Source organism: Folsomia candida, unplaced genomic scaffold (assembly GCF_002217175.1).
Source record: "Folsomia candida strain VU population unplaced genomic scaffold, ASM221717v1 Fcan01_Sc005, whole genome shotgun sequence".
NCBI classification, from domain to species: Eukaryota; Metazoa; Arthropoda; class Collembola; order Entomobryomorpha; family Isotomidae; genus Folsomia; species Folsomia candida.
This window is the reverse complement of record NW_019091197.1, coordinates 565187-579378: the sequence shown is the minus strand read 5'-3', so window position 1 is coordinate 579378 and position 14192 is coordinate 565187. Positions and strand designations below refer to the sequence as shown.

General features: G+C 34.5%; 1 long non-coding RNA gene across 1 annotated transcript; it reads right to left on the bottom strand.

Moving 5' to 3' along the window:
• Positions 1–4895: 4895 nt before the first annotated feature.
• LOC118435542 lies at positions 4896–5606 on the bottom strand. The gene is made up of 4 exons (XR_004834842.1): positions 5477–5606; positions 5260–5324; positions 5059–5195; positions 4896–4986 (listed from the first exon to the last, which is right to left on the bottom strand). It is a non-coding gene; the product is annotated as an uncharacterized LOC118435542 (long non-coding RNA).
• Between the last annotated feature and the right edge of the window lie 8586 nt (positions 5607–14192).

Below are 14192 nucleotides of genomic sequence, written 5' to 3'. Positions count from 1 at the left end.
TAAGACGGGTGAAGAGGATAAATATCCCTCCCGTCTTAAAAATACGCATCAGCCAAGTGTGAGAATTAAGCATCAGCCATTCACAGGGCTTTGTGGGGAAAGTGGTTACCCGGTAGTGATCAGAACGAAAGGTTGCCGGTTCGATTCCGGCCAGCTCGCAACTTTTTTCTCATTCTTGGTTCAATTGGCTTTTCAAAATTCAATGAGTTTCCTTCTCATCTTCCTCACATACCTCCAGATATTGTCAATCCGATATTTGGACTTAAGATAGTAGCCAATGGTAATATTTAAATACAACATTTTGTGCATTTTTTTGCTTTAATTTGTTCTTGATGAAGTACACACCTGAAAAAAAACCTACAATGCGACGGCGCGAAGTGCAGCCTTGGAATTTTGTCGAAATTTTGAATTTATCAAGGTCAAGTTAATACAACCCACGTTTCTTGAGGCAGGTTGTGAGATGGTTGGAATTTGTCAAAATATTTAAGGCAAAATTTAAAAAATGGAAGAATTTTACCAGAAAGAAGGAAATATACGGAAGCAGTGTCAAGTCTGCTTGATAAGAATCGCCTATTTTTTAAATTTAGCCTTAAATATTTCGACAAATTCGAACCACCGCACAAACTACCTCAAGAAATGTTAGTCGTACATATGCTATACACACACTCTTAACAAAATCAATACTATTTCAATACCACGCGGTATACATATATGACTCTACCGCTGTAGTATTGATTTAATACTAAATAGTATTGTCGCTGATACCGGAGCAGTAAAAATAGTGGGGTTATTGGTATTCACATTAAACCGTGTCAGTATTATATGGGGTGCGCACTGTGGTATTATTCTTATTCACTGTGGTATTGAATGATGGTGAGCGCTCTATACCACCTAGTATTGCATGCGTTGAGCATATTTATACCACGCAGTATTGTGTAATTACCATGGCAGTAATGAATGCGAAAATATGGTAATGAAACGTTTCTCGTTTAATTATATTTTTTTATTGCACAATTAAACGCTTAACGTAGCAATTACAATTATTTTGAATTAAAACAACATTTATAAACATACATAGATAGGAATAATAAATAAATATGCACCCAAATATTAATTAACATGTTATTTGACAAAATTTACAGCTAAATTCTTAATACTACACCACTTATCTAAATACTACAAGTAATGTCTCGAAATCACGAAATTTCCAGCAACATTGCAATTATGCTTCAACTCCATGGCATCATGAGTAATTAGATTATTTACATTGACTACTTTAAAAATATTCTCCGTCTCCTTAATTTTATAGGCAAACAGATGCCGATCAAAATACTCGGTGTCCAGCACTTTAAGAATTAATAGACAAGTATTTGATTCGTATAAAATAAATTCATAAATTTGGCCAAACTTTGGGAAAACATTTCCCATCTCATAACACACAATAAAGCTACGCTTATAATTATAACCGTTGTACCATATTTGATTTGTACTTAACATTTCATTCTTCCCACACAAGGTCTGAGTACATAAAAATATATTTAGTGATTCAATTATATCAAAAGAGTCGTCATAGTCGGATAAATTAATTTTAAAAATTTCATCTGTTTTTAAACCAAAATGTAATTCAATGTTTTTAGAAACACGAGAACTATACTGCTGGTGTCTCACTGCGAGAGACAGGCAAATATTTCTGAAATTTCTAATATTATGCGCAATCTGGGCAAAATAATTGTGCTTGCCCTCAAACCGCATTGTCCAAAGAGATAATAACGGGCCTGACTGTTTTATGACATATGGATAATGCACCATAAAATGGTGCTTAGGAATTAAGTTATTATTAGGGAAAAGAGTTTTAAAAAGGTTATGATGTTTTGAAATTGCAACTTCTAACTTATTAATTAAAGTCTCTGTAAATATTCTGGAAAATATAATGCTCATGCATTTAAGTAATTGCAAAATTAACTCCCAATATCTTAAATGTTCATCTGTGATAATTAAATCACCTAAAATAATAGGGAGAAATCTAATTAAGCACCAAGTTTGTGCCGCTTTTTGCCCAATTTTATTTCCTTTCCCATCAAGACGTATAGGGTTAGGTTTATTTTTTGATTCTAAGTAGCCAAAGTCAAACGCCAAAATCCTATGATTCACAGTTTCAAGGTCAAAGCACCCCACACAAATTAATTTTTGCAAAACTAATTTAATCTCGTATGGAACCACCCCCTCCAGAAGGTCATGCATTATGTCAACCGTAGGGGTATTTAAAAAGTTAAAATATTTTAAAGTGTTCAATTCGCATGGACTTTGAACCCCAAATGTTTTTGAGTTTAAATGGTCTAAATAATTTTCTGAATTACGAATAGACATTTTTGTGTGATCAAATTGGTTCTGACAATCTGTCTTGGAAATACAGCAAATACGACAAAAATAGTTTGAATTGAATGATTCTGTAAATCCCAATAAGGAATTCCCGCCTAAATTATCAAAAACTACAGAGCAAATTGTTCCTCGAAATATTTCCCGTCCAATTAATATACCCGTTATTTCTAAAATTCTGATATCAGGAAGAATGTGATTTAAAATAGCATTAAATCCATATTTCTTAGCATCCTCGCTGTAAAATAGAGCGAGTAAATGAATTTGTGAAAGTTGAGAATTTAAAAAGTCTGGAAAATTTCGTAAAATGAAATAAATACCACCAAGTTTGTGCACGCCTTTTTTTGACCCCAAAGGATTGACTGTCTCGAAGTCATCATAAAATAATTGCAATTGAATGGCATTCTTATAAATTGAAAATAAATTATTAGATTTAAAAGACTCTGAGTCTGCAAAATTTCTTATAATTTTGTCATCTGAGTTTTGTGTCTTGAAATATTGAAACAATTCAGGAGTTCTAATTATTTTTTCGAGTGTTTTAAGAAGAGGAACATACATAAAAGTATCCTCAACAATTACTTGTTGGCGTTTGTTATTTCTTACATTAACCTCAGTTCTGTTACCTAAACTAATTTCGACAGGAGAGATAATTTTGTCCCGTTTCTCAAAAAGTTTTTGTCGCTGATAACCAGAACGTACTTTTCCGAAACCCGACAAGAGGGTACGTATTTGAGATCCTAACGGATTAAATTCGTTACTAAATGTTTGCGTTCCTAATCTACAAATTACATCAATAATTTCTGTAACTAAATACTCCATATCTTTGACAACAAAATCTACGACGGAATTATTCACACCCTTCGCCATCAAAGACGCACAAAAGTTGCCTAAACTATCAATAATTACTTCAATACAAGTATCAACAGTAATGTTTTCAAAAACCTCTGGGTCTTCCAAATTGGTTGTCTCATTTGAATTTGATTCTAAAATATTATTAAGACTTTGTATGTTCTCCTGTTGTAAACTTATCTCGTGAGATTTACAGTGACGTAGATACCCACTCCAAGTAAATATTTCTACATTGCACCCGTCATAAGGACAAATTGATTTAGTAAAATTTATATGTGTAATATTATGTGTAAACTTAATATGGTCGTGAAACTCACTAACCCCTAAAATTAACTTCTGACACCTTGGACAAATAAACATTATTCCAATCTGCTTTCCGCTAGAATCCCGTGCAGTTGTGATGAGACTTGCTTGATTTTCCTTGAGAGATCTGTTTTGTCGACATCAATTTTATAGATGAATACTTGCAAAAATTTCCAGACTCCCTGCAAATTCTTGTCGTATTCCGCAGAAAAAACGTAGTGTGACTTGAATAAACGATCAATGGCTTCTGTGGAATTTGTCGCGTCAATAGGAAGAAGTATTTTGTCCACTACAAGGGAAAAAGATACCAAATTCTTCTTGTCTTCTCCAAGACAAATTAAATTGGGCTGTCGCTTTTCGTCACTCCAAGTGTCCAAGATTGAATTGAGGGGTGTTCCGCTCTAAAATAGATTTAAATAAATTTAGGTAATTTTCTTAACATATTTGAAATATCGCAATATTAAAACCATTTAATATCACAAAATGTCTATGCACAAAAATACTTTGTAATACGAGACCATCAACATCTGTGCACACGTTGTTTTGCTGCGACTTCCCTTCGCCTTCCCTTGCGCCGCGGGGGGAATTAAATGTAATAATAAAAACAGAGCAGCTAAAGATTGATCCCACTGATCTGTAAAGTCATGCCAAAAATTTATTTAATTTATTCTGATAAGGAAAAAAAAGTTATATTATTTTAACTTATACCCGATTCCTCAGCTAAATATTTGGTTACAGCAGGTGACGAATTAAACTCTTTAGCTTTAATTAGTAGTTTTGATGAAAATACTGGCCATGAATTTGTAAAGTTGTGTTGCGATTCTTCCTTCATCAGTGAGAACTCAAACGAAATCTACAAAAAATAATTTCCAAATTAGTTAATAATTTTCATAACTTTCATTTCCAACGGTTATGTGATATTTTTTACCATAAAATCTCATTCTTTGAATTTTTTGTAGTGGAGAAAAATAGACTGTGGGTTGCTTTGCCTCAGATAATTCCTGTGATGATAAGTGTTAGTAATTAATTCTTTTAATCTTTCTTTTCCTGTTTTTGCGCATGTCCCGTTCAGCAGAAGAATTAAACTCTCATATTGTTGGTCGTCAGCTGGCTCTTCGTTTCTTGCTGTTTTAACGCAGGGGCCACCAGTAGATCTTTTCTTTGTTTTTTTTGCAGAATTCACTTTTTGAGACGTGTGGAGAATTTGATGAATTCGTCTCAATCTGGTCTGAATAAGTCCAGACCGGCTGACTTCGTCAAATAAAATGTCCTGAAATTAATTAAAATAAATTTATTCATATACATGTAATATAACATATTAATTAGCGCATTTATGTATTAATTACACAAAAAAATTACCATACCAAGCCATCTTTTGAGCCAGAATAACGCCAGCAGGGGAGAATTTCAACAATTGCTGCGGCGAATTGTTTTTGCACCGACGTCGCAGGTGAGTCTCTGGAATTGGATAAATTAGTTGCAATAAATATAAAATAAAAATTCAGGTCAAACTGTTTATTATATCCTTACCCCTTTATCTCTATAAGTTTTGACACAAATTCATTAATGAGAATTGTCGAAGATTTATCGTCCACGAAGCCTTTACTCTTGCAATCTTCGACAATACCGTGTATTACATTGTTTTGTTGAACCGTGGTTTGGAGAATCTAAAATAATAGTTAGTAAAGTTGTTATAATAATCTGGCACAATTAACTAAGTATGTACTGTACTTGTTTAAAATTATCCCCTATTCCAAACGATTGAGAAAGCCCAATATTTCCTGCCGCAGGTAAAACTACAGACAAATATTATTGCATATTAGTACGATAACTTTCACTCATTAAAAAAATATCACACTTATTCAATGGAATTTCCTCAACAGTTATAGCTTAAAAACTGAAAATGGTAATATACTAGACTAGAAGTGTTTATTCGAAAAAGACTTACAATAACTTGATTGCGATGTATTATTGTAGCTTAGGTCAATTTCCAATACTGACGACTCTTCTTCTAGCTTGAATATGATATTTTGAATCCCATCTAGGCTGACCAAAATTGGGAAAACATCAGAGTCCACCTCGGCACCGTATTCTTCCACGAAAGTAATATTTTCTGCTTCATCCAACTCAAATTTGCTTCTTACTAATAAATACAAAGAAAAAGTTCGCAAAACTTTAATAAATCCCAATAAATACTGTTTAAAAATAGTGTAAGGATATGTTTGCTTACCTGATGATAGAAATTCTTCAAAATTTCCGTCGGATGAAATTAATTTCTTGCCCCTAATATTATTTGAAACCCGAACTAGTTTAGTAGAACTCATTGTGAAAAAAATTATGGAAAAAAATAAAGGAGAATGAAATGAAGGAGAGTCACTACTGGCTCCCGGGCGAGCGTCGTGTAACGGCCAAACATGAGACAAGAAAATTTGGTATTATATCAATACCAATATTGCAGTCTTTCAATACCATGGGCAGTAAAATCTATACAAATTCTCTCGGTATTGAAAATGTTACGTCTGGTTTTAACTTGTAGTATTGTTTCAATACCGAAATTGTGCTATGAACTTAATACTGCGATGTTGGTATTAAATTCTTTTTAGAATCAATACCCAGTTTCTTACAGTGCATGAACCACAACTACAAAATTTCATCCGAATCAGAGTGCTACACTCAAAACAAAATCGCTAAAAAATCGCTACCGGGCGGTGTCTATATATGACCTCACCGATTTGGTAAGAATTTGCTACCAGATAGTAGGAAAACGCTTTCACTCCGCGTTAGTAGCAATTTGACACAAAATTGTAGCAAACTCACTTCATTTCGTAACGTAGCAATGCAGATGATTTAGTCAGTTCCCTACCGTTTAGTAGCAGATTCTTACTCTCTGGATGCATTATTGCTACCATATTATGTGAAATTGCCACAACTAGGTGACAAATAAAGCATTCACGGTAGCAAATTTTAGTAACGATTTATTTATTTCGTTATTAGTATATTATAATAAAATGATTTAAATACATATTGACTTACATATGACCAATACTTAATAATATTTGGTGAAAATTATCAGCCTTAATTTTTTGTACCTGCCTAAATCCAATTTCAATTGTATTTGTAGTTCGTAAAAGCGCCCGAGATATCTTGAGAATCTACAATTACCAAAAAGTCAACTTACGTCATAAATTTTAAAATACAAAATAAGCTAATAAGTACAACTAAAATTTGCAGTAACTTATAGGAGAAATAATTTTTTCGTTGTCCTCCAAAGTAACCTCGGTTTGTACTTGTCCTTCTCCAGTGACAATGTTCATAAGTATTTGGCGAGATCTATTGGTGAATTAAGGTTGAGAAGTATTTACAAAAATGTTCAAAATTACATAACAAAATATTTAAATTTGTTACAATAGTTGACCTTACCTGAATCCCAGAAATCAAAATAATCCCAACCGATGACAATTAATTAATTTGACACGAATTGAGCTCCATTGGTGCAGCTGTATAAAAATAAACTAACTGCCAACGAGACGAAAAGTCGCGCTATGATTCTTACCACGCTGTGTGAATCTAACACAGTGCGGTAAAAATCTGACAAACTATTTGTGTGGAAATCGCTACGACGCCCAACAACAGAATAGACATAAAATTGTAAAGATTTTATAAAGTTAAATGCTATAATGCGGAGAAGATTTCTTACCAGATTTTGTTAAACTTGCTATAATTAGGTTAGAAACGTATTTATTTTTACGGTGGCAATTCTTAACCGGCCCCGTGTCAATTTTGGAGTCGATTTTAACACAATTACGGTAAGAATAGCCGCTACTACAGCCCGGTAGCAATAAAATTTAAGTTTTTGCTGCCACTTTGCTTAGAGTGTACACTTCAAATTTCCATTTTGGAACTGTTTTGAGGGAAGTGCGTCTAGCGGATGGAACTGACCGAAAAACGTCGTGTGGCTCCGGATGCGAATTCAAAAACATTTTTTTTGAACTTTTAGACAAACTTATGTTGACTAAAAAATCATAATGTATTACTTTAAATCACGTCTGGAAGTTTTTTAAGTCGAATTAAATGTGGACACTTTGCATCATATTTTTCAATAAATATGCTCGAAACAAAACTGTCATGGATGGCAAGAATCGAATTTAACCGAACTTTCAAATGGCCGGTTTTCTGTTCAGTCAAGGGTCACGAAGCGTGATATGACTTCAAATTAAAAGTGATAAGCAAGTTTTCCAAAAAATTCGGGGATTTGTTAGAAAAGAAATGAGCCTTTCTTCACTATACGTACGCGAAAAACTGGATCAAATTAATTTTGGAATCCATGGTATTGGTGATCATCTTCTGCAGAAAATTATTTTTTGGCTGGACGTAACTCGCTGTCAATAAGTCAAAATTCCTAAAAATTGCTAGAAAGTTCAAAATCTTGGATTTTTTGCCGAGAGGAAATTGCCCCAAATTATTCCCGATGTCGTCACATTGAGAAAGTCGGATTTTAAAAGCTAACATCCTAATGAATCAGAAATACCGAATGGATGGACTGGATTCAAGAGAATGTGAAAGCAAGCTAGCTCAATGTCCGTATATTTTCTTAATTTTCGGGAAGAACGTGGGGGTGGCCCCAAAGGGGTTGAGCAACCCATGGTTGAAGGTTATTTGTAGGGTCGGGTCACGGTCACGACTTTATAGCAGTAAAGGTTTAATAAACTTGGTCTGCTGTACTTCCAGATATCCACATTTTTATGCCAGTCCCATCCGCTAGACGAACTTCTTTATTTCATGTATGTATGTACAGCTACATTTTTTTTTGTTCCAGAAATCAAACTACATTCCCACGATAAGACTGGCAACCTGTGTCCGCCCAACTATACCATTTTGATAGACGGGATGAAATTTCAACTTTGGTTAAGCAACTATCCGTACCCCATACTATTTGTCGGTTTCGTAGTTTGTCGAGTTGATCCACTCTACCCCGCGGTAACGAGTCTGATTTCCATGATTTCATCATCCTCCTGGCTGGTTTCCATACTGGTGTTTTTGGCTTCATATTTAATTCGGGCCATCTTAATAGTAATTTTTGTCAATGAGTTAATGAAAGAGGTAAATGCTTACTTCATCTTTGCTTTACTAGTGGTTTGCTCGGCCAGCGAAGTATTGCAAATGTTGAACAGCTTACACTGTAAAAAAGAAATTTGGGGAATTAGAACCTTGGCGATGCGAGAGATCAAATTTTATCGACAATTAATGATATGGATGGGATTCACTAATCAAAATTTTTGCTCTTTTGCTGTCCCGCCGTTGATATTTTTTGGAGTGTCGTTTCTAATCTTGGGAATCTATGGGACAATCCGGATGCAGGGTCAAATGCAAATTTTGCCATATTTGGTTGTGCCAATTACAAGTTTCTTGGCATTTTTATTTGTCGTGCTTTTGATCCCTGAATCAGCCAAGGTGTATGAAAGGTCAAATTTTTACTTGTGTAGGACAAAGCGGGATTTGCGAAGGGGGACATGGGAAGAGAAGGTGGTCAGGTCGTTGAGACCACTGGGGATTCAGATTAGGCCGTTTGGTCTTGTCAGAAATAATTTGATGAAGATTGTGATCAATGTTTTAACCGACAATACATCGAATTTGTTAATAACATTTTGAACATGGTGATACATATTTACAAATAATTTGTTTGATAACGGTTCTGACAGAGCATACAATGATCTTGTTAATCGAGTTTTGAAAAGACGCGTGTATATATTTATGCATCAATTGAAGCAAATATCTCCAAAATATACAGACGTTATACACTTATAAATATTATTGCTACATATATGCTAAAATATCCACATGAAGTTATTTATGACACCAGATGAAATCTTTGTAGACTGTTATGAATGAATGTGTTCATGATTGATGTTCAAGTCACTTCTCGATTAATCATTTGTGCATCTTAAGTCAAAAGGTTTGGTTGAAAATAAAACACATTAACATTTATTGAAGGAAGTATTGATTCCGAGAATGATAAAATGCTTGGCACTTAAATACGTAACTTGTTAATAAAATAAAAACAGTAAAATAATTGATAATTGAACCTTAATTATGAGGATAATTATAATATTTTATATCTTAAATTTAAGTTACTGGAAATACTTCTGGTAAATTTAAATTGGAAATTACGAAATATGTTAGATATTTCGGATTTTTAGGAAATAGGATTGAATTGGAAAACATATCTGATCATGGAAATCTGGAAAACATATCAGTCCACATATCTGATCTGAGGAGGAGAGCTTCACCACCTGCCCTTCACAGATCTTGATGCCCTTTGGCTATGTTGTAGGGTCCTATGAGTGTACTTAAACCCTGAAGTGGTTTGACTCCATGGCCACATTTGCTCCCGCCACACCCACTCAAAGGGATGAAAACCACAAAAGTTGCCAACTTCAAAAATTCCCCAAAAATCCAATTTTGCTCGGACTGTGATAAAATTTGCCTTTTTGTGATCCCAGATACTTGTGTGATAATATCCAATAGCAATCTCAACTTTTTTGAAATTATCGAAATTATCGAGCTGGTGAATTGTTCGAAGAAATTCAAAATTTAAAAAAAGTTGAGATATCTACTGGATATGATCACCATACCCCGGACAAATATTTTTTTATCCTACCCTACTTGTGTTGAGCTCAACATGAGTAGGGTAGGATAAAAAAATATTTTTCCGGGGTATGATGATCACACAAGTATCTGGGATCACAAAAATGTAAATTTTATAAAAATCCGAGCAAAATTGGATTTTTGGTGACATTTAAAGCACCTGAAAACAGGGCTTTTTTCGTGTTTTTGGCGCCTTTGAGTGGGTGTGGCGGGCGCAAATGTGGCCATGGAGTCAAACCACTTCAGGGTTTTAGTACACTCATAGGACCCTACCACATATCCAAATGGCATCGAGATCTGTGAAGGGCAGGTGGTGAAGCTCCCCTCCTGAGTCGAGTGGTAGTTGAGTTCACGTATCGTTAATTTCACCTCCCCCTTAACGAAGATTTCCGCCGTCTTTTTATACTAGTTTTTCTAGAAAAAGTCGGACGTCCAAGATCCCTTCTTGTGTTGTTGTGCTCCATCAATCACGCAAGAAGTCATGTCCAGCTATTCCTTGTGTATCCCTTGAATGAACTTTTAACCTGCTTTATTTACATGAGCAACGATACGTGCCTAACAACTATTCTCATCTTCTTGTATGAAGGTGTAAATACATATATATCTATGGACAAAAATCCCAAGAACTACGTGACAATTCTAAAACACTTGCAACTCAACACATTTAGATATAAATACGTACTTGTTATGTTCAACTATTCTCATCTCCCCCAAAAGTTAATGCAAACACATATTTGGATATATAACAATTATGAACTGAATATATTCAGCATGATATGTATCAATGATTATTTTTCCAGCTAGATAATTAGGTCGTGTCACTTGTGGAAGCACGGGGTTTGTTAGTGTAACTGTGACTTGTCAGGAAAACGAATAAAGAATCATTGAGACAATCAATCCATCAATCAATACCTGTTCACGTCTTTTTGTATTAAAAAACGTAAGTGCACATATGTGAACCGTATTACTATTCCATTGCATATTGGGTAGAGGGCACACATGTCACAGTATGTACTTAAGTATACAAATTCCTCACTTACATGACTTTGCAAGTTTGAAAAAAATTTGGCTTACGTAGACTTTGCGTGGTTATGGATAATGGACAATAATGGAAGTGGAACGAACGCTACTGAATTTTTATTAACGATAATGGAAATCTAGACTTTCATAACATGTACATATATAGCTTTCCCATTTAGGATTAGGATTGGGACAAATGCTAGTTTTAAGCCAGACTGTCCAGGACATGCAAAGAAAGTAATTCGATAATAAAATAAACATGTTTTCATGTGGCCTGTTTTACTGAATTAGTATCGAAGTTGAGAATAAATTTAGCTAAATTGCCTACTTAACCAATCTAATGTCTCGAATCCTAATTTTTCCAATGCTATCTAAGCGATATTGATTTTCATTATTTTTGGGCTTGTCTCGGACCCACTATTTTTTCATGAATACTTTCTCAATTTAAAGCTGAACGTTAAAAGACACACGCATATAAATTGCCAACTAACCTACTGAAAAATTCAATTTTAAGATGTGGCGAGTTTTGGAAACATTCTTAGATCAGTATCGAAATCAAGTGCCATACCGCATTTCTGTTCATCAGGAGGAATTAACTTATGTCCCATTATCCAAGAAGCAAGGGATATTTGTCCATTTTTCATTTGCGGTATTTCTGCTGCACACGATTTACTGCTTTCTACGCGTCGTGTGGTTATGGAAAACGGGAATTTGGCGACAAAATGAAGATCAGGATTTGGAAATAATTCTTACTTATATCCTCCTGTTTTTAATATTTCTGCCTCTTTCTTTCGTCTCGATGAGCTTCGTTGTGTCCATACGACCAAGCATAGCGCCGTACATTGTTAATCCGATCCTTGGACTTAAGATATTAGCTAATGGTAATATTTCAAAATAAAATTTTTTATTAAGATTAGCGAAGCAGACACCTGGCAACAAAAAACTACTAACGAGCAATTGCAACATTCCGATTTTGTCGAAAGTTTTAAATTATTAACTTCAAGCCAGTACAAACAGCCTTTAATGCGGCAGTTTTTGTGATGGCTAGGATTTGTGAAAATATATTTTTGGAAATGGACGATTTTACCGGGCAGAGGAAGCAGGCTCGAGTTTGCTAGGTAAAAATCGAAAATTTTTTAACTTTGAGCCCAAATATTTCGGGAAATTTTAACCGCCGCATTAACTGAACTGGTTGTGTAGAGTTGAGCTTCATAATTCCAAAATTTCAGCAGATCGGAGTGTATCGGATTTCCATTTCCAAACAAAATTTAATTTTTTGGACCATGATTCTTACGTGAATGTCCATATTTACAGTTAAATATTTATTGTGATCTTTATTATTTTCCAGAAATAAAAGCATGTTCCGATGGTATGACAAACAACCTGTGTCCGCCCACCTATGCCATTTTGATTCGAGCCATGCAATGTCAACTTTGGTTGAGCAAGTATCCACTTCCCATGCTATTTGTGGGCCTCGTACTTTGTCGAGTTGATCCATTCTACCCCGTGGCCACGTATATCGTTTCCATGGTTTCGTCACCATCATCGCTGCTGATTTCCATACTGCTGTTTTTGGCTTCATATCTCACTCGGACCATTTTGATAATAATTTTTGTGAATGAGTTGTTGAAGGCGGGAAATGCTTACTTCATCGTCGGTTTGCTAGTTGTCTGCTCGACCAGCGAAATAATGCAACTTCTAAACAGTTTAAAGTATGAGAAAGGAATTCTGAGAGTGCGAACCTTGACGATGCGAGAGATCTCATTTTATTGACAATTAATGATTTGGATGAGATTCACAAATCAAAATTTTTGCTCTTTTGCCGTCCCGCCGTTGATATTTTTTGGAGTGTCGTTTCTAATTTTGGGAATCTATGGGACAATAAGAATGCGAGATCAGATGCAGATTTTGCTCTATTTAGTTGTGCCGATTGTAAGTTTAATGGCTTTCTTATTTGTCGTGCTATTGATCCCTGAAGCAGCCAAAGTGTTCGAAAGGTCAAACTTTTATTTGTGTTGGACAAGGCGGGATTTGCGTAGGGGGTCGTAGGAGGGGAAGGTGGTCAGGTCGTTGAGACCACTGGGGATTCAGATTGGGCCGTTTGGTCTTGTCAAAAATAATTTGATGAAGATTGTGATTCATATTTTGACCGAGAATACTTCCAATTTGTTAATAACATTTTGAAAATGTTGTATGTATTTACAAATAATGCAATAAAAATCGAGGCCAACTTTTTTCCAGAGAATATGTACGATGAGTTTGTTAATTACGCATTGAGAATATTTAGGATTAGTTGCATGTGAAAAGATACTTAGATATTCCAACTTCAAATCAGGCAAATCAGGTGAAGTCATACCTGTTCAAAAAATTTGTTCCCATTCATTCAAAAGTCATTTATTCCGATTTCTGATGTATATAAAATTTTCATGAACATTCAGTAATTTTCTTTGAAAACTGATTTTATTTCATTTAATTTGGCTTCATTTCTTGCTTCGTCCCATGTATGTACATACCTTTTAAGCATTGAGTGAGGAATGAAAAATGTGAGAAATCCTTTGATTCACAGTCAATCATCTGAAATGACGCAATCTTTCAGTAATTTTCATTGAAATGACAGGAAATTCATCTTCACTCACTATCCTAATCCGTCAAATGAAATAGAGTGCGGAGAGGTATGGCTGAAGTACGTAAAAGGTATTATTAAACGAATTAATCTAATTTCTTTTTTTTCAACTTAGTCCAAGTCCGATAAGAATTTTCATAACGATTATCTAGCTTCTTAAATGTCAGTATTGACAAAGACTGAAGCATATAAAGAAAATAATACCTCACATAATCTAATAAATATACATTTCATATCGCTTATTTTCTCTGGTTAATGTATCAAGCTTGACAAAAATTTTGATAAATGTTGCCTGTTTAAATAACTTAATATTTTAAAATATAATATCCGCCATGCGTTCGTAAGAAGTATTGATTTTGTCGATTTTTTCCCACTT